Source organism: Macaca nemestrina, chromosome 12 (genome assembly GCF_043159975.1).
Source record: "Macaca nemestrina isolate mMacNem1 chromosome 12, mMacNem.hap1, whole genome shotgun sequence".
Taxonomy (NCBI): domain Eukaryota; kingdom Metazoa; phylum Chordata; class Mammalia; order Primates; family Cercopithecidae; genus Macaca; species Macaca nemestrina.
Genome location: NC_092136.1, coordinates 128,046,030 through 128,070,507, shown reverse-complemented (window position 1 = coordinate 128,070,507; position 24,478 = coordinate 128,046,030). Strand labels below are relative to the sequence as shown.

Below are 24,478 nucleotides of genomic sequence, written 5' to 3'. Positions count from 1 at the left end.
AAATGGAGACTCACCTTGCTCTGAAATGTTTATTCTTATAGCAGGTCTGTGGTTTTACAGAATGGTGTTTCAGACTCTGTCATCTGCTGCACCCCTCTCTTCTTTCCTCATTCAGGGTGTGCTTTTCTTTTCTAGAGGGTCTGTGTCAGGTTCTTTGTTCTTCAGAACAGTTCTGGTCGTGAGAGTGTGTGCACTTTGCAGATGTTGTAACATTGGACGATTACAATATTGGACTAATGCTGTCCCTGAGAAGAGGCTGGACTGTTCCTCTCGGAGAAGACTTATAGGGAGTCCAGGCGAAGTGAATTGGAAACACAACTGGGCCACTCCGTGGTCTCAGAGTTTATTTTTTATTATTCTTTCAATTTTCCAGCTCAATGAGGAATTGTCTATGCTAATGCCCAAATATTCTCTAGGGAATTAAACTCCTGTCTAAAGTCCAAACATAAAGGGAGATGGGGAAACGTGGACCTTTTTGGATTCTGCCTGGATGGCTGTGCTGTTTGGGAGGAACAAGCTGTAACCCTATCTTAGGTTCCAGCCTTTCACAGAAGGCAGAGGTTGGGGCCTAGCTGCCCTGACAAGCTACTCCCAGTGGACAGTACTGAGAGAAGCCTGATGCAGGAACAGCCTTGCCACATATCCCCATCCCATCTCTGAGAGGGCCAGAGGTTGGAAAGAGGAAGGAAAGCAAGGCCAGCCTAGCCCAAGCAGTCCACTAGGGAGAGTCCACATGCCTGATGTCTCCCGCAAACTTGCTCTGATTCAGTTTGCTCATCTGATACTGAGATTCTGCGAATGCCTGACTCTGTACTCAGTAAGTGGATACTCAGTAAGTGGAGGACGTGCCTCTGATCAGCTGTGGCCTGAAGTTGCTCCTGCTTCCTACATGGCCTCTTTCTTATTCCTCCCACCTCCTGCTGCCTTGGTAGCTTTTGAGCTGGTACTATTTCATATTCAGATTACAAGGACTTTGGGTATACATTTTGAGTATAATTGAAGAGTGTTAAGTCCAAGCAGAGGGTTTGGCCTGGTGTTGTGGGAAGAGCCAGCCTATGCCTCAGGAACCCATCAGCATTGCCCGGTAGGGGCCCTCGGCCTTGGCTAAGTCCACTGAGATTCCCAACCCTCACCTTTCACAGGTGAAATACACTCTTTCCAAAGAGTTCTTGTGCCCACTGCATGAGGGTAGTATACTTAAAAGGTCATGGCCTATCACAGGGGACCAATATATAAACGCTGCTTTTCTTCTTTTTCCTTTCACCACCGTGGGAGTGTGGATTTAGGTGAATCAAAGAAACCAGATGCCCACTGACGTCTGAGTCCTGCCCACTCTCACCTTGCTCAAGGCTAATGTGCTAGCATCTGCCCACTGTGCCTTCACTGTGCCTCATTTCACCAGTGAAAGGAGAGGCCAGCCTAGTGAGGACCAGAAAGAGCTGCACACCCAGGTTAGAGACCAGAGACCCCATGCTCTCAGGAGTGACCCCAACAGCCCCGAGGAAGGAGGGCTTGGAAAGGCCTTTACAAATGTAAATCACCCCTCCAGGTCCCCGGGAAGGAAGGAAACCAAGACAGAGAAACCCAAGCCTCCAGGCTGGGTTCGTGGAGTGACCATGGAAAGGCAAGCCTTCCGCAGGCCTGCGCTCGGACTCGCAGCTTCTCGAACATCCTAGGAAGTAACAGCATTGCGCTGGGACTCCCAGGGGGCTGCGGAGAGAAAAAAACGTTCTCTCAACTTTTTCAAACCACAAATATTTAGTCCGAGTTGGGAAAAGGTCCCTGGGGCACCGAGTTCTTATGCGATTCAAGCAGTTTGACCCCTCTCCTGGAACTCCTCGCACGGGGGTGGGACGGTGGACGCCGCTGGCTGGCGTCAGGCCCCGCTCGCCTTGGGTCGCGGCACTGGGTGAATGGACGTCTTCGGGTGGGCGGATGAGGTGGGAGCCGGAGCCCAGCAGAGGGGCGAGGGGCGCGTGAGAGTGGAGGGTGGGGGCGGACTGCGCCGCAGGGACAGCCTGTAGTGCTGTGTCTGGCCGCCTGGAGACACGGGCCCTCTCTCCAGATGTTCACTGTGTTTATAGCTGCCGAGGCAGGAGACCCAGCTCCCTCATTAATAAGTTGCTTTCTTGCACTGCAGCCAGGGGTCTCAGCCCGGAGCCTGCAGCTGGAGGAGGCGGCCCGCTCCCCTCCCCCAGCCTCCCGGTCCCTAACCCCACCCCGCCTTCCTCCCCTGCAATCCTCCCAAAATACACGAGCACACAAAAAGAAAAACACCAGCAGATTTTTTATTTCAGAGAGTAAACACTTGGGCCATGGGGGTCTGGAGGTTATGGGAAAAGAGGAAACCATCAGGCTAATCAGGCAGCACACACTTCCCCTGCTGAAATAAAACAGAAATCATTGCTCCGCAGGGCGGGCGGGTTAACCCCGGCGCTGCCAGCAACGCGGGCGCAGGCGAAGCCGGCCGGGAGCTGGGGCGTCCCGGGACGAGCTTTCCACTCCCAGGAGAGGAGGCAGCAGAGGACGGGCGTGGGCTGCCTCGGCCTGAACCTCGCCCTTCGGCCTGTGGCAGCGCCTGTGCCCAAGCGGGGCTGAAGAAACAGACGGTTGGAACAGAAGAGATTCTGGGCTTAGATTTAGTTTTGCAAGAGGTTACAGGGAGGTCTAGATAGGTTGTGGAGATAGAGAGATAGGTAAGAGTGTGTGTCGTTACCGTTTAACAAAGGATCAAGAGAGCTGGGTAGGGCTGGTTGGGGCACAGGTTTCAGCCCTGCCATCCACCAGCTGTGCAACCCCGGACAAATCACTGAACCCTCTGAGCCTCAGTTTCCTCGCTTGTAATATAATAGTGCCGACCTCACAGAATTACTGTGAAGGGAGAAATTTCAACAACAACAACAACAACAACAACAACACCGTATTGAATGTGGAAATGGCAAAGCACCAGGCATGGCGTGGAGAAGGCTCTTAACTCATGATTTCATAGGTTACCTTTTCATACATTACCGTAATTGCCCAGGGTTCCCCTCCCTCCTTTTCTTCCTTCCTCTCTCACTTCTTTTTCACTCCTTTCCCTTCCCTTCCCTTTGCTTTCTTCCTTCCTCGCTCTTTTTTTTTTTTTTCTTTCTTTCTCCCTCTTTTTTTCCCTATTGAATGCCTCCGGGTTCCATCTTCACTGACTTGTTCCCTCACTGCTGTCTGAAGAACTTACATAGCTCATGGGACAGAGGTCAACAGTCAAACATGAGGCCTAATTGTACTCTGAGAAAAATCACCTTCCCACTGAAGCATGGGGTAACCTTGGCTGTCCCCAAAGCTGCCAGTGTGAGTGGCCCCTCAGCTTTCAGTCCCATATCTTGATCTAGTCATTTGGCCACACCCTCCCCACCATCCCTATTTTTTAAAATAGGCATACGCTTTTCCCATTCCATTCCTGGACATCCCAGTTAGATTCCTCATGACCTTTGAAGAATTGTTTGCCTCTTTCAACTTTCTTGCTATTTAAGAAAACAGGACTTTGGGGTCTCTGTTAGGTGGAATTAAAAAAACAAAACGAAAAAACAAAGCCACCAGTTTTCAAAGCTGTGTCATCGGTCTTTTCCATACCTCCTGAGACTTGCTGAAGTAGTGCTTGAGAGGCAGAAATACCAGTGATTTAAGTAGCTACAGAGTTCCTTTGCCGTTTTTACTGGGTATCTTACATACCTCATACATTTTAAAAAAAATCAATCTTGACAACTTTTTGCCATATCTTAGACCTGCTGTTTGTCATGGAGCTGGGGTTCTTGCCCAGGGGAGTTTCAGGAAAGTGTGATCCTGCTGAAATTTTGTGCAGAAATTTTTTTAAGGATCTTAAAGTTGTCTGAGACTCCCAAAGAGGTTAAAAACTACTGTTCCAAGGGAAAGGTACATTTGTACCTTCCTGCGGCACTTAGCACATTGTACTTCTAGAGTACGCAATGCATATTTTGTTGAACTGGGATGAATTCTCTGGTATAAACTTCCTTCCTATAAATCCCTTCTCCCTGCTCTGGTCAGTCCCAAGAGAGTGTATTTAAATCTGGAAGTTGTTTCCATTCCATTGTCTCTGAGACAGAAGCATGATGCCTTACCCAAAGGCTAGCCAGATCTCTCCTTTTTCTTTAACATATTTTTTCATTTCATGCTCCTCAGGATGATCTCTGTAAACACCCCAGGAAAACTGTGGACCTGGGACCTCCTTAAAGTGAGCTGGAGGTAGGGATGGGGAGCTTCAGTCTGTGTCAAAGCACCACAGGAAAGTCACACTGTGACCTGCGTCTCATGGACTTTCTAGTGCACAATAGATTTTCCCCAGCATCCTTATGTCATGTAGGGAAGAAAAGATGTAGAAATAGTGCTGCTAAAGGGAATAGGGGTACAGAAATTCAGAGCTAACCCCTTCCCCACTGCAAACAATGTACACTTGGCTGTTCATATCCATGGGTTCTGCATTCATGGATTCAACCAACTTCAGAGCAAAAAACAAACAAACAAACAAACAAAAAAACCCGTTAATAATATTTGCATCTGTACTGAACATGTACTGACTTTTTCTTGTCATTATTCCCTAAACAATACAGTATAGCAACTATTTACATATCATTCACATTGTATTAGGTATTATGAGTAAACTTGAGATGACTTAAAGTGTATGAGAGGATGCGCATAGGTTATTTGCAAATACTACACCATTTTATATCAGGGACTTGAGCGTATATGAATTTTGGTATCTTAGGCAAGGAATTGTCCTGGAACCAATCCCTCATGGCCAAGAGACTGTATACAGGAATGACTATGGCAGAGAAACTCCTGGGTGCTACAGACTCTCTCAGCTCACTGCTCCTGAACCAAGGTCATTCTTTTGGAGTCTTAGCCCTCATTTCTGATCATCAGCTTCTGTTGGAACCATTGACTGTTACATCTACTGCTACAAACTCACTTAGAAAAGTGGAGGCCATTTTCAGACTTCTCCAGTCGAGACAGATTACCCAACCCGAGTCAACTACTTTGAACTTCCCAGCAATGTCTTAGCATTTTCATCTTTGGTCAATACATCAGGTGGATATTCTTAGCTGAGCAGGGTTTAGAGTTCGCATCCTGGTGAATGTCCACTGGTTGAATTTTGGGTTTTATAATGAAAGTGGCTGGCTCCTTGAGACAGAAATGACTGTGGGCTGTTCCTGGAGAGTTGAGTAGAGATTAGAAATAATAGAAAGTTGTTGTGCTCACTTCGACCATACCTGAAATATTTGGACATCTCATCAATACTTTGGGTTTTGAAAACTCTGAATTTAAAGTTTCTGAACAATAAAACTAGCTACCATGATGCAATATTTTCTTGAATTTTAATCTTTTGTTGTGTTTTTAACATGGTTTAGATCCCTCTGAACTTCCTGTTAGATATCTGTGCATATTTCTATGTTGCTTCTTAACTGATCAATTATAAATTAAAATATAGATGAAAAATAGCTCATAGCCCATTCTCTTCCAATTCTAGTAAGCTTACTCCAGAAAGTCCAAAATAAAGCCTGTTCTTCTAGAGCTGCTTGAGAGGTACAGTGGTTACCATTCATTAAACACCTTCTGTATGCCGAGGATCGCACATATGTGGTCTTTTGCTTTTACAACATTCCTATGAGGGTGATACTATTCCCATTTTACAGATGAGATAAATAAGACTTACCTCCCCAAAGAAGCCTAATTCTGGGAGGCAGATTGGTAATTAAACGTAAATATTCCTCCAAAGTGTATGTTCTTAACCACCATACACATTTTGCCTGCCCAAACATTTGTTCACATCTTCATTGCTGTCTCACCCTTTGTGACAATTGCCCACCTCCAGGATAAGAATAGATAAGATTTCCTAGCTTTCTCACAAAGCAGAGACCCATACAAATGCCACAGGGATGAGAAAGGGAAAACAAGACACTGTTACCTGATTTCTTTTGTATCTTCTCTCTGGTTTCTTGGAGTCCAATATTGGTCACTTAAGGGCACGAGGAAGCCTGATAATTTGCAAAGCTCCTCCAGAGAATGGTTTTTCCTTTGTTGGGCATTCAGTTAGGGTGTAGAGGGTTTGCTTACGTCTTCACCTAAGCATCATACTCCCTTTGTCCCCTTACACCACCTCCCCTCCCCGCAACCAGCCAGCTCCGTGAGCAGACAGAGTCACTGAGCAAGACTAAACCCTAAGAAGTTTCTGAAAGGTTATACCCTTGAAGCTACCCACAGTGTACATAGCACGTGCTGAAGTTTACACAGACTTCCCAGACCTCTGAATAGAGAGACTAATTGTGGGGAAGCTGCTTTTCAGCACACAGGATGGGCTGTTCCCTGTGGGTTTTACTATCAAAAGGCTTTTAAAAGTGCAGTGTAGCCATTGTTGACTATTTCACAATGAATTAAATACCATTTCTCTCCTCGCAGCTGTTCCATGTGAGTGAGTGTAGAGCGCTTTTTTTTTTTTTTTTTCTTTTCCTGGCAGAAGACGTCTGCTGTATAAACCTAAGCACTGGGGTAATGAGATTATTTGTGTGCGAATTCTTTAGGAAAAGCATTTCTTTATTTTAAACTCAATGTGATGCAAGGCTGCTGCTCTGGAGACGGGGAGAGGGAGAGCCTTGGAAAAGAATGGAATTGCAGTGTCTTTGAGCAGAACTGGGAGTAGGCAGGGGTGAGGGGCTCAGGGATTAGGCGTGTAGCCTCAGTACATTTATCCACATTTCCCTACATTTCCCTAGGGCTGCCTGCATCTCTCAGCCCTACTAACTGGGCTACAGAAGAGGGAAATTCCATATATATATATATATATTTATTTATTTATTTATTTTTTATTTATTTTTTTTTTTAGTAAACAATTAATCACTTTTCCATCTGCCCTTTCAAAATTCCTTTCTGATCTCACAGGTTTTTAAAGCAATTGAAGAAACAGCTTGCTCTATACCTATTTTTATCTCAAAGAGCTTTTAATATAAATTGTAAAATATACAAGGAACTGACTTTCTTATGACATTTAGGGCAGTTTCCAAAATTTGGACGTACTCAGCTTTAATAGTACCATACCATTAAGTGCTATAACATGTATCCACACATCTCTTGCTTGACTTTTCCTCTTCAGAGTTTTCATTTATTTTTCACAGACATTGAGCTTTAGGTGAGCAGTAAGTTGGAATTAAGTATAAGGTTAATTAAGATTAAATACAAATGTAGACTTAACTCTTCCTAAAATGTCATTAGGGAGTCAGCAGCTGTTTTTTAGATCCACTGAGGACTAAGAACAAAATGAGATTAAGTGGAAAAAGAGGGATTTAGATTAGTGAGGGGAAAATATGACTCTGCAATCCATTATTAGAGTTTATAAATTACCTCCTCTCTCAAATATCTTTCAGGATATTTCGGAAGGAGTATGAGTAATTTTTTTTAATTATTATCCTTCTGGTTCTATCACGTAAGATAAAATTTTCACAACCTTTTAAGGGAATTTAAGGGAATGTTTTAGGAAATGATTGAGTGGGAAAGAGCAGGCCAGATGTGAAAGGAGAGCGGTTGAGTTTGAGAGTAATCTTTTAATTCTGCTGCAGCGAGAGAGGCAAAAAGGAGGCACGAGCTGGGCATGCTGATATGAAAACTCAACCAGTAGATTTTTGGGGCTGAGAGAAGGTCTGAAATGTACGTCTGCACCTCCCCCATTGTTACTGGTCACTTACTTTTTTCCTTTTCCAAATTTCCCAATGTCTATGTCAGAATGGGCAGTTGGAGAGTGATCATTTTTCCCTGTCTTTAACAGAAGGGAAAGTTGTGCTGCAAAGATGGGGGAGAGAATTTACACTGTTCTGGTAGCTTTGAAATGCATAATCTTTTCCCTCTTCCTGACTGTGAACTAGTACTTTTCTATGTGCATATATATCACATTCAGTTTACTTTGAAAAATAAATTATTGTAAAAAAATACCTCTTTAAATATTTATTTATTTATTTATTTATTTTGAGACAGTTTTGCTCTTGTCGCCTGGGCTGGAGTGCAATGGCACGATCTGGGCTCACTGCAACCTCTGCCTCCAGGGTTCAAGCAATTCTCCTGACTCAGCCTCCCGAGTAGCTGGGATTATAGTCGCTCGCCACCATGCCTGGCTAATTTTTGTATTTTTTTGTAGAGACGGGTTTTCACTATATTAGCCAGGCTGGTCCTGAACTCCTGACTTCAGGTAATCCACCCATCTCGGCCTCCCAAAGTGCTGGGATTACAGGTGTGAGCCACCGCGCTGGTCCTAAAGAAAATCTATAAACCAAAGAATAATAGGGAGGGAAGGCATTTTGGTGCCATCACTTAACGGTTAATACATGGAGGGTGTCTTCCATGGGTATTTTTTGTGACTGGTGTTCACCTGAGTCACACACAGATACTTCAGACTTAAAACTGAGCTCGCTGCTTTCTCTTGACTCTGTAACCTATAACTCTGTAGCTAGTGGAGGGGTTGTTGGTGTCTTTAACGTCTCTCTTGTTTTGATGAAGGTCACTATCAGCTACCAATCACCAGGCTAGAGAACTGGTAGTTAATGACTCCCTCTCCCCTGTTTTTTTTTGTTTTTGTTTTTTTTTTAAATACGTTCACACTTGTGTTGGCCAAGGAAGGATCTTTTTGTTTGTAAGTGGCAGACGCCTGACTCAAACTAGCTTCAGCGTAAGAAAGCATTTCCTGACTTAACAGATGGGAAGTCCAGTAGAAGAGTCAGCCTGGGGGATTCTAGGGAATCCAATGATCTTCTCAAGTCTTTTACCCTTCTCCTCCTCCCTCCTCTCCTCTTCCTGCTCTTCCTCCTCCCTCTTCCCCTTTTCCTTTTCTCTCATTCTAGCTCACGTCTGCTTTGGTGGAAGAAGAGAAGTCCATAGTCATAGACCTCATTAAAGAATTCCTTGTTCCTGATGGTTTTATATAAAATTCCTGGTCTGTATGCACATCCCGAAGGCAATGAAAGAAATAATGGGGGTGGGGCACTCTAATTCACCATGTGGGACATTACTACCTTTGTGAATAGTAGGTGTAGGGGTACTGTGATCAGCAGTTCCACCAGAGCTAAAAGAGACAGTTTCCTAAAGGAAAATGGGGGGTCCTGTACTGGAAAAAGAAGGAAAAGACTAGAGAGAGAAAAGCAGCAGACGGCCACTATATTTTCATATTCAGTCACAAGTCCCATTACTTTATTTTCTACATAGCTCTCGTATGCAGCCCTTATTATACTCAATACCTGTGTTCAGACCCCAATTGTGTTCCCATGATACTGGTGAATACATGTATTGTAGAGATCATTGCACCATACTATAATCATTGTTTTGTCTTTCCTCTGAGACTATGTACAGCTTGAGGGCAGGGGCTTTGTCCTTGTCATGTTTCTGGTACCTAGTGGAGTGCCTAAATTGCCACGGGCACTCAGTTAATGTCTGCTGGAGAAGCAAACCAGGTTATTAAATTAATCTGTCAGGGTCATTGGGGGTACTACCTAAGATTTAAAAATCAGTTAAGAAGTAACAAAAATTAAAACAAAACAAAACAAAACACAAATTTTGCAGTAATTTAGAATAACACCCAAAGCTCAGCTCAGAAGACTTTTTGTGTTATGGCTCCTCTCCTTCTAAGGCAAAAGGACTTCGCCATTTATTTCTGTATCCTCAATGCTTAGCCTAATACTTGCCACAGAGCAGAGGATTTGATAACTATTTGTATCTTGGTTGTCCAAACTTGTCCCAGCTAGTGGAGGGATGGTTGGTGTCTTGGTCCTCAATTAGATCATGGGTAATTCCAAATTAGTGACTGGTTTAGGGTGTTAGTGACATTAGAGCATCTTTATTTCGTCCCTTATTAATCAACACATATTTATTAAGACCTCGTTCTTCATGAAGCATTGGGGCTATAAAGTGGGGTTCAGTCTTATCCTCAAGGAACATCACGCAACGTGGCTGCCATGCTGAGACAGACACAGCCAAGCAGGCAGAGCTGGTGAGCACCAGGGGACTGGGAATGATGAGAGGGATGGTCCTGTTGAGACTAGAATTATGGAGAGACCCTCCTGAGGCCTCCCAATCACGTGAAACTCAGGGTGAGGGGGTTTGCCTTGAGGAGCACTCAATCATCCAAACTTAGTTGGCAGAATGAGGATAGAGCACGATTTGGAAAGGGGTTGTTTTACTGGTGTTTGGAAGAGTGGCCACTCCGGCTCTGCTTTATGTATCCTTGAGCGTTGTTATTCTTTCTTCTCTCCCCTGTGTTGATTTTCACCTCCCTCACCCTGGTCTGGCCTCTCTGTGGCCTTCCTGCTGCTTTCAGAGATGAGCTTAGACTCCACACGGGGCTCCCAACCTGAATGAAATATCCCATTCCTGGGGCCGCTGCTCCCTCACTTCATTAGTGCTCCTTGCTGTTTATAAAGCCAGGAGATAATATTTTTAAATTCCATTTGGAGTTTCCCGGGCAGCCTCTCTCTAAGCCACTTAGGAAGTTTAGAAAAGAAGGTCACAGAAATGTTAGACGTTTTTCCACTGAACTTCGGTGAAGCAAATGATCTTAAGACGATGTTCATAGACCCCAGTAGGCAGGCTTTCCTGGATGATACGATATTCTCCCTCTTTTATTTCTCTTGCCTTCACCTCCAGAAAACCAACTTCTTTTTTAAAAAGAATTTATTGAGGTGAGCTTTATTGAGATATAATTCACATACTATACAATTCACCTATTGAAAGTGTACAATTTAAGTTCTTTTTAGTGTATCTACAGTATTGTGCAGCTCTCATCACAATTTAATTTTAGAACATTTTTCTTCTTCTTTTCTTTTTGAGATGGAGTTTCACTCTTGTTGCCCAGGCTGGAGTACAATGGCACAATCTCTGCTCACTGCATCCTCTGTCCGCCTTCTGGGTTGAAGTGATTCTCCGGCCTCAGCCTCCCAAGTAGCTGGGATAACAGGTGCCTGTCACCACACTTGGCTAATTTTTTGTGTTTTTACTAGAGACAAGGTTTCACTATGTTGGTCAGACTGGTCTCCAACTCCTGACCTCAGGTGATCTGCCCACCTTGGCTTCCCAAAGTGCTGGGATTACAAGCATGACCCACTGCACCTGGCAACATTTTTATTCTTCTTAATAGAAATCCTATATCCATTAGCAGTCGGTCTTCATTCTTTCTCATTCCTCCTACCTCCACACCTCAACAGCTACTGGTCTAATTTCTATCTTTGTAAATTTGCCTATTCTGGAATTCTCATAAGTAGAGTGATACAATATGTGATCTTTTGTGACTGGCCACTAGGCATAATGTTTTCAAGTTTCACCATGTTGTAGCAGGCATCAGTATTTCTTTTTATCACCAAAGTAATATTCCATTATATGGCCATGGCACATTTTATTTATCCATACTTTGATGGCCATTTAGGTGCTTTTCACTTTGTGGTTATTATAAATAAGGCTGCTACTAACGTTAATGTACAAGTTTTTTGTGTGATATGGGTCATATGGTAACTCTATTTGTGGAACTGCCCAACTGTTTTTGAAAGTGGCTGCTTCATTTTACATTCCTACTAGCAATGTGAAAGGGTTCCAATTTATCCAGTACCCTCATAGTGAATGAGCAGTAGTATTTCATTGTCGTTTTGATTTGCATTTCTTTAATAATTGATGATATTGAGCTTTTCTCGTGTGTTTACCGGTCATTTATATACCTTCTTTGGAGAAATGTGTATTAAAATCCTTGGCCCATTTTAAAATTGGGTTGTCTTTTTCTTGTTAAGTTGTAAGAGTTCTTTATATAGTCTGAATACAAGTCCCTTATCAGGCATATAATTTACAAATATATTCTCCCATAAAGTGGGTTGTCTTTTTACTTTCTGGATGTTTAGAGTTTGCAGCACCATAGGTTTTTGTTGTGATATAGCCCAATTTATCTATTTTTTCTTTTGTTTTTAGTGCTTTTAGCATTGTACCTAAGAAATTATTGCCCAACACAAGGTTATGAAGACTTAATCCTGTTTTTTTTCTTATATGAGCTTTATAGCTTTAGTTCTTACATTTATGTCTCTGATCCACTTAGAGTTAACTTTTATGCACAGGGGTCCAGTTTCTTTCTTTTTCATGTGTGTATCTGGTTGCCCCTATTATTTGTTAAACGAGTGTTCTCTCCCCATTGTCTGTTCACTGTTGTGGACAGAGATTTTTAAATACATATGTCACCTACATTTATGAACTGCCTCCTTTATCTACGGCAAAATAATTATTTGTATTAAGTGGTTCCTCAGCACTGCTCACTACAATGCATGAGTATTTTGAGGATATCTGAGTTCAAACCTGGTTTGGGGTGTGTGTGTGTGTGTGTGTGTGTGTGTGTGTGTGTGTGTGTGGTGTTTTGACCTGAATAAAACTACCACCATTCATTCTTTACTTTTGGCCAGACACTGCCATACATTTTACATACATTACCCTGTTTAAATCTTACCAAAGATTCTGTGAATTATTAACTCCATTTTACAGACAAGTAAATTTTTCAGGCAGTGAGCTTTATGTAGTTGAAATAACTTGCCAAAAGCTACACTGTTTGTGAGTGACAGACTTCAAATTTGAGCTCAGGTGAGCCTGACTTTGTAGCCTAGTATGAAACACTGTACTGGTCCTTGGACATGTTATGTGAAATAATAGTAACCAGGAAAAGGCAACATAAAGCAGCTACTATGTGCACAATTTGTGAAGAATGCAAATCTGAAAATCTAGTTATGCTAAATGGCTATCAATTTCCTCATCTCTAAATAGGAAGGTTAACGCCCCCCTTACCTCCTGAATTACAATCAAATATTTAATTTTTAAGTTAATTCTGGGTGTTTGAACTCTAAGAAGGAAAAAATAAGTCGGTAGACTTTTCTAGGATAATTTCATCATACTTTTATAAATCAATTGTTTAAATCTCATTTAATGCAAGTGTTTCTGCTTAATACCGTATTATTTTTTTTTTTCCACTTTTCTTGTATTTTCTTTGGTAAGTTTCAAAGAAAGTCACTAACAGTTGTGTGGCAAACATCCCAAATCTACTGAATTTATCATATACCAGACTTTTAAGAAAATGAATATATTCAATTTGAGGGAATAAATACTGTGAATCCAAGGAAAGCGGAAACACTTCTTGTATTGAAGGTATCAATACATATTATTCCTGAAGTCATCTTCTAAGTCCTCTTCCCTGTCTCATTACTTCTTCTCCCTTCTTGTAGGTGCTTATTTGGCCTTTGGTGAAGAATTTGGGATATATAGCTTTAAAACAATGGAACATTTCCCAGAAAGTATTGTTTTTGTGTTTGTAATGCTACGTCCTATTTGTCCTGAAGTCTTTATTGGAACATGTTATTACAGAATTCCAATATACACGTATAAGTGGTAAAAAAGCACAATTAGAAATATATGTTCTATGACCAGCTGCTCTTATTTAGTAGGTTTTCCAGTGTTTTCCTGCTGCAGCTGCTAGGAAGATGTGCACTGGACTTTGAATGTTTTGGGTGCAGGAGTTTATTTCATGTCAGTTTCCCTTGCTTCTTAGTTCCCAGGGGAAGGGAGCTGAGTCCTTGCTTTCCTTTCCTTTCCCCTAATACCCAACTGTGATTTAATTCCTCCTCCAGTTCATCCTTGAACTCAAGCAGATACATCACTTGGGATCCTACTGTATCCACCTTCCAATGACAGCTTTGTTTATTCCCACTCTGAGTGGAGATAAGTAGGAATTAGTGGATTAATAGTCTCTGTATTCACCAGGCCATGCTTTCCCTCCCTCTCCCTCTACACATTCTGTGTTAGTGGGAAAATATTATCTCAGGTAAATTATGGTACATAGTGATAAAAGGTCTAATTTAAAAAACCAACAAATGACGACAAAAGACTTGGCAGGAGAAAACCATATTCTAAGGTCTTTGAGTGGCAGGTGAAAGTGATTTTGGACACATGAATGATTTGAAAGAGTTGAGCTAATATGCATCTTCAGATTTTGCACAGCTGACTTGGATCAAAGTTGTGCAAAACATTGGAGAGAATCTCGGAGCCCTGGGCAGATACAGCATACAGTGAGGCTGGGATCCTTTCCCACCTCTTAGGCATTTCTCAGAGGTACTGTGAGGTGATAGTGTTGGAATTATTTTGTGATCTTTCATGCTAGATAACGTAAAGCATCCCTACTATTTTAATCAAAAGAAAGAGTTGATGTGTATTCATATTTATTTCTGAGGTTTGACACAAAAAAAAATTTAAAATGACTCAAACTTTGTGAAGAGAGTATGAAATGAATGTCTCCTAATTGCTCTTCCATGGGATCTGATTTGCAGAATTACAAGGTCAGCTTAGCCTGAAGTCATTGCTTAAGTAACCTGCTAACTGGAATGTATTGACATGAACTGTCAACACGGCTGCTCCCTTCAACCAATTCCAAGCTCTTCCTCCTCCTGATGAGAGTCTGTTATCTTGTGTGTCTTGATTTGTCTGTTATGTCCCTTAACATTATTCACAATCTCAAGTGGATCAGAAAACAGCTTTTGCTAGACCACAGAATGTATGCTATTCTTTAAAATCTTAAGATCTCTACAATCTGTTTACCCAATGTATTGAATTCTTGTACCTGATATCTCATGATAATGTTCATTTATGATACATATTTCTTCTTTTCTTACTCTTTGAATAAAGTATATTGATTGTATGCATCTTATATTTTTATTTGATTAATACTATGACATTCACACTTTTATTCATTTCAAATCATTCTTCTCTTTCAACCATGTTTTCCATTTATCTTTGTTGAAACAGTTTTATTTCTGCCTTATAGTTTACTCCTTCTGTCCTTGACAAATTAACGGGTGTGATTTTTACATGCTCAATTCTCAATGGCTGCTTTGTATACATGCCAAGCTGTATCTGGAGGAGACAAATCTATATGAAAATGCAGGTATCTTTGTCTTTACTTATTATCCTATTTTTTATGTATTTAGAGGTCTTAGATTACTCTTCTTTAAGGCAGCATCTGAGAATGGAGGCACACTGTGGTAAGGGAGAGTAATAAAGAACTTACTGCCAGCCAGAGTCTAATTTTACAGGTTTTAATCCATTATGATCATTATAAAGTGAGCATTCCACTTTAACAAGTAGGAACCTTGCCAGAACAAAGTGACTGCCAAATGAATGACAGTGTTTGCTCGCTTCATCTCAGGTTGGAGGTTACGAACTCTTACTGATACAATTACTTATTAACTGCATGATCATGGAATCTTCCTCTGTTGCTTTGTGCCTTAATTTCTCTTTCTATCTGGAAGGTGCCCATGAATATTAGAAAGACACAACTTTTCAAAAGTTGAGATTGTGGTGGTAAAATAACAAGGAAAGAGCTGGCCCTAAATGTCATCCTGCAGAGAGATGAAGGTACACAGGATTTATCTGGCAGTGAGTGATTTTTGCCATAAGACTTGATGTGTCAGGGATGAGACCCACTCATTGACTTTGGTTGTTTTTAAATGTTTGGGATTTGGCAGAGCTCAATATGTATTTGGTCAAGTCCTTTAATTTTTCTTGTTTTCCTGTAAAAACTCTAGAAGAAAATCTAGGCAATACTATTCGGGCACAGGCAAAGATTCCATGACAAAAACATCAAAAGCAATTCAACAAAAGCAGAAATTGACAAATGGGATCTAATTAAATGCAAGAGCTTCTAGACAGCAAAAGAAACTAGCATCAGAGTGAACAGACAACCTACAGAATGGGAGGAAATTTTTGCACTCTATCCATTTGACAAAGGTCTAATATCCAGAATCTGCAAGGAACTTAAACGAATTTACAAGAAAAAAAAACCAAAACGAAAAACCCCATTAAAAAGTGGGCAAAGAACATGAATAGACACTTCTCAAAAGAAGACATTTATGTGGCCAACAAACATATGATATAAAGCTCAACATCACTGATCATTAGATAAATGCAAATCAAAACCAGAATGAGATACTATCTCATGCCAGTCAGAATGACGATTATTAAAAAGTCAAGAAACAACAGATACTGGCAAGGCTGTGGAGAAATAGGAATGCTTTCACACTATTGGTGGAAATGTAAATTAGTTCAACCATTGTGGAAGACAATGTGGCAATTCCTCAAAGATTAAGAACCAGAAATACCATTTGACCCAGCAATACCATTACTGGATATATACCTACAGGAATATAAGTCATTCTATTATAAAGATAACATGCATGCGTATGTTCATTGCAGCACTATTCACAATAGCAAAGGCATGGAATCAACTCAAATGCCCATCAATGATAGACTGGATAAAGAAAATATGGTACACATACACCATGGAATACTATGCAGCCATAAAAAAGAACAAGATCATGTCCTTTGTAGGGACATGGATGGAACTGGAAGCCATTATCCTCAGCAAACTAACACAGGAACAGAAAACCAAATACCGTCTATTCTCACTTATAAGTGGGAGATGAAAAATGAGAACACATGGACACAGAGAGAGGAACAACACACTGGGGCCTGTTGGAGGAATGGGGGAGAGAGAAAATCAGGATAAATAGCTAATATATGCAGGGCTTAATACCTAGGTGATGGGCTGATAGGTGTAGCAAACCACCCATGGCGCATGTTTATGTGTGTAACAAACCTGCATGTCTTGCACATGTATCTGGACCTTAAAATAAAATAAAATATTTTTAAAAAGGAAAAAAATTTCTTGTTTTCATTGCTAATTTTGAGGTCTATGAGCATTTCAAGGAAAACTTAAATTGTATATGGGATTTTTTTATAGTCTAGTCATCTACTCATCTATATGGGACATCCAAGAAGACTAGGGAGTCTTCCTAAAAACTCTTGGAAGGAAAGGTTTGTATGGTCTGAAGATTAAATGAGCTAGAAACCTCAAAGACTAGTTTGAAAAGTTAGGCTCTAGAACTATTAAGCAGAGTTAGAAAATACCTGGCCTGGTCTCCCTCCATGTTTATTATTTAAAAAATTGTATCTAAAAAGTGCATGTGTAAACGTGTGTGCGTGTGTATGAGATCTGACAATTTCAAACAAAGATAACCATGTCATAAAATAATAATGCCCTTTACTATGCACAAAGGCCATCTGTAGTGAAGCTGGAAGTAGGCCTGAATGTACCATCTTACATCACATTTGGTATAAAGTGGTTATTTTATTCATTCATTAAGTCATTCTTTTACTTATTCATTTCATTTACTCAGTTACTCAGTTATCTCTTCTTCCAACACTTATTAAGCATTCACTAAGTCCTTGTGTTTAAAGCTGGAAATTCAAATTTGAGTAGAATACGATTCCTGTTCTTGAGGGGCTCAGACTATTTTCAGTAATGTCAGCGCCCCACTGGAAACCTATATGTGCTGCTGAGCGCTCAGAGGAGGAAGTGCCTGATTTTATCTAGCAAGGCCCTGGAAACCATGGGGGAGGTGATTTGCTGCTGAGTCTTGACAGAGGTGCTGGGCAGGTAGACCAGGGCTTTCCAGAAAGGAAAAAGCCTATAAAAATGCACAAAAGAGCGAAGAACTAGAGTGTGCTCAAGGGATTGCCACAAGTCCAGGATTGTTAGAGAGCAGGGTCCCTATGTGGGGGAGAAGGTGACGTGTGGTCAAAAGGTAAAGAGGACCAATTTTGGCCTTTTGGACAGTGCTTGCATTTTATCTGCTTGGCGGTAAGGAGTGTCTAAGGGAGTTTAACCTAAGGGGTGGTTTTCTGCATCCTGTTTTTAGAAATCTGGTGGGAATGGCCACCTTGGCTGCATCTTGCCCAGGCTCTCTGACTTTCGGGAAAGTCCTCTGACGCTCTCCTGCAATGGCAGCGGCAGCCCTTGTGTACTGTGATGTGGGGAATGCTGGCCAAAGATTTTACACTGTGATGAAAACTTTTGCCTATCCAAATAATTTATTTTAAAAGCAGTATGAACCTTATCCATTCCTTTAAGGTGGAGGTGACTAGCGTCTGGGCTTTGGATGGATATGGAGCGTGAACAAACTCACCAACATTGATAAGGATGGCTTTTCAAAGGTGATGGCTAATTGGCGATGGGGGTGGGGCTTAGGAGAAGCGGAACATTGGCCTGTCTATCACTGGGTTCTTTGCAGAGGTTTCTGACAGAGGAAAGCTAATCAGGAGACCTGCATGGGGAGAGAGGCGTGTTATTTAATTAGCTTTACAATGGGCTGACTTGAAGGCACGTGGTGGTTTTAATAGAGGGAGATAGATGTCCTTTTTTGCAGGGCTAATTGTTGGGGAAAAGCAGGGTCTTTGTTCAGACCCAGCATGAGGGCTGTGATCTCTTGGAGCCTAGGGCTGCCCCTGCTAATAATTTTAGACAGAGCTATTCAAGGCTGCTCTGTAGAGAAAAGAAGAACAAGAACTGTATTGTGTATGCAGGATCACTGCCCAAACCTCCCCAAAGTCACTGGGAAAAAAAAGGAGAGCAAGAGGACTCAGCCATGTGCATTTTGGAGTATGTCCCCATCATTTATTTGCTATGGTTGTTGGAAAGGGCAAAGTGACACTTCCATCAACTTGGAGCTGAGGTGGGGTGACTTAACTAAACACCCCCAGAAAACCAAGTAAGTCTGCTTTCCCAGTGATACAGCATTCGTCTTGCCAAAATGGAGCGGGCAACTAGCGAGAAGACTATGACTGCTCTCTGCTGCCAGCCTTGATGGCTAGGCGCCAGGCGATGGTAGTGCCAGAATGCAAATTACATAGCTGATGTAAATGGCAAATTCTGTGTTTTTAGAGGGCGGTCCTAAGAGCACCGATGGTTTGACTGGTGACCCAAGGGGCAAGATGAGAAACCTTTCCCTAAGGTTCTTTTGGGCAACTGGTCAGCATAGGTAGTTAACACCAGGGAGCAGAATGCTTTATCTGAATTCCAAGTGGCAAGTCCAAGCTTGCAGGGAGTGCTATCTAGGTTCAGAATTCTGTAGCTAAAATGTATGTGTGTGGTACAATTAGAGATAGATAGAGGTTTGGGTTTATAGCACAAGTTAAACTGTTCATACCACTGCACTCCAGCCTGGGTGACAGAGCGAGACCCTGTCTCAAAAAACAAAAAAACAAAACAACAAAAATGACAAAAACTGTTGGCTGGCAGCGAAAGAGACAGCCAAGGAAAATGTAAGATGCGATAACACAGAAAAAGACTTCTGTGAAGTGAGTGCAATAATATGCTGTCTAATGGGTGCTAGTTTGGGAAGTACCTCAAGCAGAGTGCTATGGGGGCACATTGAATAGCATGTGGGATTCTTCCCAGATTGAAAGTCAAATGCTGAGGCCAGTTGCTTAAGAAGGTCTTATTTTGTTTAGGTTGTAAAAATCAAACGTGCAATCCAGAGAGTGGAGAACCCAATACTGGAAGGAATTCAAGAGGGTACATATTCTCTTTGCTGCTAATTTGTGATGTAGCTGTGAGTCTATGATTAGAACTTTCATAATTGTATCTCACATCTACATAGTGGGAAGCAATCCCCTTTCATCCAAGAGGGATGGTGTCAAGGATTTGCGCGATTTGTATACCTAGACCAAAAATTATCTTTGTCACTATGTCATGATTTTAACAGCACACATGAAGAGAGGACACTGTGCCCTTATTTCTTCTTAAGAATACTATATACCACAGTTTGGATTAACATTCACGAAAATTTTATGCTCACTAAATCCGAAGTCACAATTCTGATTTTTAAGATTAATAATAGCAATGAAGGGTTACTGAGTCCTCATTCTGCATCACGCACAGTGCAAAGCACTTGGCACCCATTCATCTCATCTCAGTTCAACTCTGTGAACTAGGTACTTTCCTCATCTCCATTCTATAGATGAAGAAACTGAGGCTTTCTGAGGTCAAAGACTGACATCTGGAGAGCAGCCAAGCTAAAATTCAAACTCTCGTCTATCTACTGCCAAGCTTGTGCTCTTAACCCATTCTACTATGTTGCCTCCCTGGTTATTTTAGAGTTTAAATTTATTCGATAGTGAGGAAACCAAAGTCTGGTAGTTTCTGCTTGGCAAGAAACTGCAGGTTTTTGTATGGACTATTTGGAAACAGGAACACTTATTTGGAATAGCCTTTTTACCTCCACACCTCAGTTCAATTCAATTCAATTAGACAAATACTCTCTAGGAGAAAGCATTAGCTCACTACAAGTGGACAGATATGTAGAGGCTGGACCTTTCCTGGGTCTAGAATTTTGTTGCCAGCCATCTGGTCTCTCTCAATGCTGTGGAATCCCCTGGAAGAAAAGTTTATAATCTTCTTGATTTTAAAAAATTCTCAACAATTATTCAGAATTTTAAATTCCTGGAAAGGGTTCTCTCTTGGGAATCTGCCATGAGAGCGCTGACTGGCCTTTGTTCTTTCCTCTCACAGTCCATTGCCAGCTCCCCACCCAGCTGCACCTCCTCCTACCCCTCTGGGATAGGTCCCTTGTGGTACTTCCTACCCAAGGCCTTTTTGCGATGAAGTCTTTCAAGATGGTTTCCCAATCTGCGGAGAACACATGTTTCTGATCATTCTGATGAAACACGTTTCCATTAAGAAACAACTTCTATATGCTTTCTGCTTTCTTCATTCTGCACGTTACCTGTCATTACCTATCACTGCCAGCCCTGGACTCTTGAAAGTGTTTCGCAGACCTGTCTGATTAAATGGCGCCCTCTTGCATGTCACACATGCCCATTTTGCTTCTCTTCTTTTCACCAACTCAATGGAAGAAAGATTTTTATTGTATAGGAGCCAGTCCAGATAGATGAGATGTGAGCTGGGTTTGTTCCACCTCATGAGTCATGGGCAGGACCATCCACTACATTCTGACTCCTTCACAGGGCTGATGCAAGATGTGGATTGAGCACAGCTGGCTTCTTGTAAGTTAAAGAAGACTTCATTTCTTTTTGGTCCTTAAGAGCTGAGAATCAAATGTGAGCTGTAACGCCGGAGAAACTGACATGTCCCTTTTTGAGCTTCTTATTCAAATCTATCAACTTTACATCATTGGCATGCTTGATGCTCAGTAAATTCTAAATATGAATAACTACATTGAATACCCTAAAGTTGTTTTAATGAATTTATGCTCCTGCATATTTATGAAACTTAGATTCTGTGCACCCTTTTCAGGAGAGTACATACCAGAAAAGAGGATTGAAGCAGCATGGGAACTTAAAAAGTGCTGTGCATTTTATTTCCTCTGTTGGTAGAGTTAGCATTGGTGAAACTAGGATTCATGTTAATTCATTATGACACTGTAATGCTGCTCAATGAAGGATGCCTAAGGTAAGATAGGCATAGATTCTTGAGTAAAATGTTTGTGGATGACTGCAATGGCATACTCAAAGAATGTTATATTTACTGGCTAAGTAGGATGTTCTCAGTGTGACACATCAATTTTTCTTGGGACTCTTATATGGAACTGGTTCTGGAAGAAGTGATGTAAAATAATGTGTGTTCATGATTCCCCCTCAGAACTCAGGAGAAATGATAAGCCCTCACCAAACCCAATATTTCCTTGGTTTTTAGGCTTTAAGATCAGCTGCCTTTTCTGTTCCAACATCTTGATTACCCATTAGCAGATACAAACCATGAAGTGCAGAGAGTAATACTCTACTTTGACAAGAGTGGTTAGGGTTGCTTTATATGTTTCTGTGCCACCTGCTAGATGGTAGCAGCTCCATTTGATCCTCCCTGTCCTTTTCATTTCCATCTTCACTCTCAGCCCATCCCCATGTACCCCCATTTCTACTTCCATCCCATACCCTTCCTCACTATAGACTCATCTGTATAGCCAGAAGATGTATTTCAAAATACAGTGCTTCTAGAGTCCTGACAGATTAAACTTGAGAAGGTGAAAGGGATTTGTGATAAGCACCCTGGCTCACCATAAAGCATGTAACAGTCTATTCTTTCTCATAAGATGGAGGAAATTGAGTTCATTTCATGTATTTCCCTTATCTTACAAATAATATATATAGCAGTTACACATCTTACCTTTGTGGTAACCAGTGAAATAAAAGATTCAACTCAAAGTTCGGAAATTCCTGAAGACTGCTTCTGAGCAGCCATCTGAGAATATGAATAGCATGATGTATAAAATGTCCAGGCTGACGATCAAACAACTGATTTGCTTTGTGCTGAGCCAAATGTCATTTTTTACGTGAAGTCTCAGAATAAAAAATTAGATAAAAAATAAAATGAATGTTGTGATCTTAGCAACATTCTCCTTTAAGGGGATGGGAGGAATGGGAGGAACAGAATAAAACTTTATGAAGACCTTTTTAGTTTGAAATGAGTCAGTTGGTTGGCTCTTTAATTTTAACTTTGGGCAAATTTGAGTCTCACTTTAGACCGAACTAAGCAAAACAAAACTGGTATCTGAGCTTTGTTTTTCTGTAAAAATGTTACAGGATGTTAGGAAGTTAACTGTTCATTAATTAAATAATCAACATAATTTATAGGGCTCTTACTACCTTGAGCTAAACACCATGGAGTGTAATAATGACTGAACCTCAGTTGCTGCCTTTAAAGAGTGTAGGAGACTGACACGCATATTCAAATATGTACTAGGAGTGTGTTCTTGAGCTGAGCAGAAAAGTGGCAACTTGCAGGGGTGGGGTGACAGCTTCTGTGAGGGAAATTCTTTGTGTACGGCAAATGTACATGTGAGAAAAAGACTGAGAAACACACTCTGTGTTCTGCCTAGATTGTCAGCTTGACCTTCTCTTGTGTCTTCTGTGACCTCCGGAGATCCTTTCACCTCCATTTTATCCCGGATCCTTTGCATGTCTTCCAGCATGAGGACCTCCCATTTATCTGTTTTCTGTAGTTCCATGACTGTTGGCCATGCAGGACAATTAATTAAAGTATGGGATACTTTACTAGGTCTTAACTGCATTTTGAAATCTTGGGGACTGAAGTCCCAGAATGACAAGAACATAAAATCACTGTGTTTCTACCTCTTCATCTCCTCTCCTTCTCTGTCCTCAACTTCCCCTTCCATTGTTCTCAGAGGACTTCCCTTCCACTACTTCCTCCTGTACCACTGTCCCTTTTCCTTTCAGGGCTATTTCTCCTTTTTGTGCTCCACTCATCTCTGCTTCTTGATCTCTAGGGTGGTAAATGTTAGTCTTTTGGGGCAATTGATTTGGCATTTTAAATGAAAGTAGTGGGGAGAGGGGAAAAGATTCCACAGTGAAATTGTCTTAATGTAAGATTCAAACCACAACTGCAGAGAACATCTGTTTTGAAGTTTGATGTTGTCTTTGTAACCCAAGAGAAAAGCAGAGTAAGATCAGAGGAAGGCCTTAGCCTTCTGCCAGGATGAAACCACCTGCAGCCTTGGACCGTGGGTGAAATCCTGTAGCCCTGGGATGCAGAGCTTCTAGGAGACTGACTGTCCTCTTCTGTCATATTATTAAAGGACGTTGGTCCTCTTGCCATCTGTGCTATTGCCATTATCCCTCTACCTCCTCAAGAGTCCAGTTCAGGACAATTTAAATTGGAATCCCAATTACATGATCCCCAAAGGCTCACAGAGTAACCTGCATTCTGCATTCACAGCAATCCCAGGCAACATGCTCAGCCTGCTTCAGGAAGGCACACAACACTGGGTGTGGATGAGACCTCAGAACCCTCTAACCTTGGGCAGCTCCTTGTCTCTTCCTGTCTGAGCCATGTTTGATTCGCTGCAAGAGGAATACGTGTCTAAACTGCTGGATTTTAAAATGTCGCTTGGTCTGTGGATTAGGCCAATCCATTCCACATTGTTGGGGCTGCAGATGCAGTTGAATGGTTCATAATTATAGTCTAAAGAAACTGCAGACAGCAATAGAGCCAACCCAGGCCCTTTCTCTCCTGACAGCCCATGCCAAGCTGTCTCCCACAGGGAACCATAGTATGGTTATCCTGCAATGTACTTGCCCAGAGACAATACATCCAGTGTAGAGAAAAAGTTGGATTTCTAGAAATTGAGTCTGCTCATCTATCTGCTCCTATGTCCATTGTATCCTGCCTTGTGTCTCAAAAGTGTCTGGTCCTTCTCCTGCCAAAGTGAAATGCAAAGTAAGTGCAAGGAGATGCCGGGGAGAGAACTGCTATCGGGGCATGTGGTTCTGGTACTCGCACTGACTTTTTTAGGTTGTGTGGCCCTGGGAAGAATAATTTCCTCACTCAGACTCATTTTTCTCCTCTGGTAAATAGGAGTACTGGACTTGGAGAACACTAATAAACTCCCATTGAGCTCTACCATGTGACAAACCCAAGACCTAAGGTTTTGTCTCCAAAGAGGCACCACAAATGTGATCTTCTTTCAAAATTTAAACTATCACTTTTCTGTGACTCAAAACAAACATAAATCTGTAGTTCTCTTCTTTGGTCAGGTAGTTCTGGAATTTCTCAAGTGAGGCTGATGCTGGG

At 41.6% G+C, this 24,478-nt stretch overlaps 1 protein-coding gene and 1 long non-coding RNA gene across 3 annotated transcripts in view; one reads left to right on the top strand and one right to left on the bottom strand.

Annotated features, from left to right (window-relative positions):
* The window catches only part of LOC105476220 (ETS proto-oncogene 1, transcription factor), a 128,245-nt gene that overhangs the window by 35,568 nt on the left and 68,199 nt on the right, over window positions 1–24,478 (top strand). The gene's annotated exons all lie outside the window — the stretch shown is intronic.
* Window positions 2,270–6,286, bottom strand: LOC139357619 (uncharacterized). Its single transcript, XR_011611165.1, has 2 exons — window positions 5,960–6,286; window positions 2,270–5,264 (listed from the first exon to the last, which is right to left on the bottom strand). It is a non-coding gene; the product is annotated as an uncharacterized lncRNA (long non-coding RNA).